Source organism: Schistocerca americana, chromosome 9, assembly GCF_021461395.2.
Source record: "Schistocerca americana isolate TAMUIC-IGC-003095 chromosome 9, iqSchAmer2.1, whole genome shotgun sequence".
Taxonomy (NCBI): Eukaryota; Metazoa; Arthropoda; class Insecta; order Orthoptera; family Acrididae; genus Schistocerca; species Schistocerca americana.
In genome coordinates this window covers 28911021-28916040 of record NC_060127.1, presented here as the reverse complement: position 1 = coordinate 28916040, position 5020 = coordinate 28911021, and the positions used below count along the sequence as shown (strand labels likewise).

General features: G+C 43.8%; 1 pseudogene; it reads left to right on the top strand.

Moving 5' to 3' along the window:
- Positions 1-4642: 4642 nt before the first annotated feature.
- Positions 4643-4760, top strand: LOC124551641 (annotated as a pseudogene).
- Positions 4761-5020: the final 260 nt, after the last annotated feature.

Genomic DNA, 5020 nt, shown 5'->3' with positions numbered 1-5020 from the left:
TACATAACCAACACGAATTCAGAAAATATCGTTCTTGTGCAACACAGCTAGGTCTTTATTCGCATGAAGTAATGAGTGCTGTCGAGAAGGGATCTCAGATCGATTCCATATTCCTAGATTTCCAGCCGACCGGAGTGGCCGAGCGGTTCTAGGCGCTACAGTTTGGAACCGCGCGACCGCTACGGTCGCAGGTTCGAATCCTGCCTCGGGCATGGATGTGTGTACTCTCCTTAGGTTAGTTAGGTTTAAGTAGTTCTAAGTTCTAGGGGACTGATGACCTGAGAAGTTAAGTCCATAGTGCTCAGAGCCATTTGAACCTAGATTTCCGGAAGGCTTTTGATACCGTTCCTCACAAGCGACTATTAATCAAATTGCGTGCATATTATAGTCTCAGCTGTGTGACTCGATTCGTGATTTCCTCTCAGAGAGGTCACAGTTCGTAGTGATAGACGGTAAATCATCGAGTAGAACAGGAGTGATATCTGGCGATCCGCAAGGTAGTGTCATATGCCCTCAGCTGTTACCGATTTACATAAATGATTCAGGTGATAATCCGAGCGCCACCCTTAGATTGTTTGCAGATGACGCTGTAATTTACCGTCTAGTAAAATCATCAGACGATCAATTCCAATTACAAAATGATCTAGAGAGAATTTCTGTATGGTGCTAAAAGTGGTAATTAGCACTATACAAAGAAAAGTGCGAGGTCATCCACATGGGTACTAAAAGAAATCCGATTAATTTTGGGTATACGATAAATCGCACAAATCTGAGGGCTGTCAATTCGACTAAATACCTAGGAATTACAATTAAGAGGAACTTAAATTGGAAAGACCACATAGATAATATTTTGGGGAAGGCGAAACAAAGACTGCGCTTTGTTGGCAGAACTCTTAGAAGATGCGGCAGACCCACTAAACAGACAGCTTACATTACACTTGCCCGTCCTCTGCTGGAGTATTGCTGCGCGGTATGGGATCCTTACCAGGTAGGATTGACGGAGGACATCGAAAAAGTACAAAGAAGTGCGGCTCATTTCGTGTTATCGCGCAATAAGGGTGAGAGTGTCACTGATATGGTATGCGAGTTGGCGTGGCAGTCACTGAAACAAAGGCGGTTTTCTTTGCGGCGAGATCTATTTAAGAAATTGCAAACACCAACTTTCTCTTCCGAATGCGAAAATATTTTGTTGACACCCACCTACGTAGGGAGAAACGATCATCATAATAAAATAAGAGAAATCAGAGCTCTAACGGAAAGATTTAGTTGTTCCTTTTTCCCACAGGCCATTCGAGAGTGGAATGGTTGAGAAGTAGTATGAAAATGGTTCGGTGAACCCTCTGCCAGGAACTTCAGTGTGAATTGCAGAGTAACTATGTAGATGTAGATTTAGATGTAAGATTTACATCAGCCGAATGTGGTCGCCGAATCATGAACTTGAGTTCACTATAATAACTTGGATAAGGGAAAAAGTAGTTCAAGTGTTCGTCGAAAGAAGAAATAACAAAAGTGTTCACGGGAGGCAGGATCAAAGCATTATCACTCAGCAAGGAAATAAGCAAGAAGTTCAGAGAAGCCAAGGAGAAATGGCTGCAGGAAAATGTGAGGAACTTGAAAAAAAATGATCGTCGGAAGAACTGACGCAGCTTATAGAAAAGTCAAAACATACACCGGTGAAATTGAAAGCAAAAGTGCTAACATTAATTCCATTGTAAGACGTGGAGGAGAGAGCGGATAGTGGATATACTACACTGAAGGCCCCTATGAGTGGGATGTGCTGTGTGCTCCTGCGATATGATTGTTCCGGTGTAGTGTGTTCGATCTCTTTCGATTCGCTTTGCGGTGCGCGGGTTGGTGCGCCCTCTGGGATTCCGTGCGGAGAGCCGAAAGGGAGTCTCGAGAGAGAGAGCGGGCCTGGGCCGAGCGACGCCGGAAGATCGCGAAAGTCGCGTCGGCAAGTGGTGTGAGTGTGGCAGTCGCATTGGGGCCGGCCGAGCAGCCGAACTGGAGGTGCTGCAGTGACTCGCTGTCGTTCGTTCTGTTCACGAGGTCAACCTTCCTCACACTGTGGCTACGGGCTGGTGTTATTCTGGCCATTGCCTTATCAGCGGAATTTGGATTAATATTGTTAAAGGTGAGCTGTTAGTTTGGTGCGTCTTCAAATGGTTCAAATGGCTTGGAGTACTATGGGACTTAACTTCTAAGGTCATCAGTCCCCTAGAAATTATACTTAAACCTAACTAATCTAAGGACATCACACACATCCATGCCCGAGGCAGGATTCGAACCTGCCACCGTAACGGTCGCGCGGTTATAGGCTTTAGCGCCTAGAACCGCTCGGCCACCCCGGCCGGTGGTGCATCTTCATCTGGTGGAGTTACAGCGAGACATCTTTCTGTCGTATTCTGGCCAACGCTGCTGAGCAATGAGTGTTCCCACGTCGCGTGTCGAATTACAGACTTGTGTCCTGGTTGATTTACGTATGAACTGGAGTGCCTATGTGGGCGTATTTGCTGAAATTGTTGATGAAGTGTTTCACAATACCCTTACTTGAGTGTCTTTAAATTGCATTTCAGTTTGTTACTGAACTTATGTCAGTTAAGGGACGCCCAAATTGTCACCCTAGTCAAGTTTAAGTCTACTGTGACACCACTGTTTACCTGTTGGATTAAAACTAATTCAATCTTAACCACAGCTAGGAATAATTCAAGGCTAATTGTAAGTGCCTTGTGTGTGTGTGTGTGTGTTTTTTTTTTTTTTTTTTGTGCTTTCCTCTTACTCACTACTGTTGAGTGTTAAACTGTTTTGGAAACCCCTTTGACGTCATTTCACGGTGTGGTTTTAGAATGAGTTCTGTGGGGACTGTTGTTAACGGCTCCTGTTGCAACGGGTTTCCGGCCCACACATCCATCGCACGCGATGGGCGTAGTGCCAACCGCCAAGAGTGCAGTAACTTGTTATCAATCCTTTTCGAATCACCGTTTGGCCTACGACTATTGGTGGACTTCTGTGGTAAAATTCAAACGGAGGCACTGTCTTGTTAACTTGTCTGAACTGAATGTGTTTGCCCTGTAAAACAGTTCATTACTGATTCTGAGTAGTTTAATCAGTGGTAGGGCATTCGTTATTCTGGACCGGACTGTACTTGCCCTTAATTGCATTGTCTTGGTAAATCGGTATGCTACGTAAGATATTAACGCAAGCCCCATTGTGGGTAATACTTACCATTTAACTACATGAGTTGGCTCTGTGAATCATTGTGGCACACAAGGTCACGTAAGACAGTGCTGTAGTGGGCAGATATTGCTATGCGTATGTGATATTATTTCCTATAAGCCATTGTGCCCACTAGGTTATGTAAGACTTAAATACAGTGACCAGTTTGGTAATTTTCTGTGTTTCGTAATAACATTTTACAAGCATTAAAATTTTGGGGAAGGTTTAAATCTCATATTTGCAGATTATTTGATGTTAGATAACTTGTTGATGATTCATGTTAAATCAGCTGACGTACATTTAAATTGAACAAGTTGTATCTCAATATGTTGTTACCAGTACCTTGCATGAATTTCCTTGCATAATAAATTAAATTTTATAGTCTGTCCTTAATTTGTTGATCAGCCTTCCACTCCAACAGCCCCTGTAGCCTGCTCCCAACCATATCAAGGGACGAAATATCTGATGTGGTACAAGGGGAAACAGTGGTCAACGGGGAAGGGATTGGGGGATCCCGAATTAGAAAACCGATTTTAAGAGTAATTTGGATGATTTAAGATAAAGTAAGGGTAAAGAGATAGATAACATCCCATCGGGGTTTATAAAATAATTGGGAGACATTGTAAGTAAACAACTATTCAAGTTGGTGTGGACAACCTGTAGGACTGGTGACGTACTATCAGACATTCGAAGAAGTGCCATCCACTAGTTTAGCATACAGCAAGGGCAATCGGTGCGGCAACTATCGCACAGTCATCTTAACAGCTGACGCATCCAAATTACTGACAAAATTCGTATACCGAAGAATGGAAAAAAAAATTGAGGACTTGCTGACGATCAGTTTGGGTTTAGGAAAGGTAAAATGCACCAGAGAGGCGGTTGTGCCTTCACGATTGATAATGGAAGTAAGACTGAAGAAATACTTTCACCGTATTTGTCGACATGGAAAAAGCGTTCGACAATGTAAAATGGTGCAAGACGTTTGAAATTCTGAGAAAAGTACGGGTAAGTTACAGGGACAGACGACTAATACATAAAACTTACAAGAGGGAACAAAAACGAAGTGCTCGGACTAAAAATGGTGAAGCACAGGGGTGTAGTTCTCACTCTTTGTGTTCAGTACATACATCGAGGAAGCAATGACGGAAGTAAAGTAAGAATCAAATGTGGGATTCAAACTCATGGTGAAAGAATATCAATAATAAGATTCGCTGGTGACATTCCTATCCTTAGTGAAAGTGAAGAACAATTAGAGGCTCTTTTGGACGCAATGAACAGTCTAATGGGCACAGAATATGGATTATGAGTTAATCGAAGAAAGGCGAAAGTAATAAGTAGCAGATAAGAGAACAGCGGGTAACTTAACATCACAAGTTTATCATGAAGTAGATGAAATCAAGGAATTCTGCTATCTAACCATCAAAATGCCAACTGCCTTGCCGCAGTGGTAACACCGGTTCCCGTCAGATCACCAAAGTTAAGCGCTGTCGGGCTGGGCTAGCACTTGGTAGGGTGACCCTCCGGTGTACCGAGCGCTGTTGGCAAGCGGGGTGCACTCAGCGCTTGTGATTAAAACTGAGGAGCTACTTGATTGAGAAGTAGCGGCTTCTTGTCTCGCAAACTGAAATACGGTAAGGAGAGCGGTGCGCTGACAACATACCGCTCCATATCCGCATCCCGTGACGTCTGTGGGCTGTGGCGGCCGGTCGGTACCGCTGGGTCCGCCAGGGTCTGAAGATCGACTTTACGTTTAACCATCAAAATAACTCATGACGTATTGAGCAGGGAGGAAATGAAAAGCAGA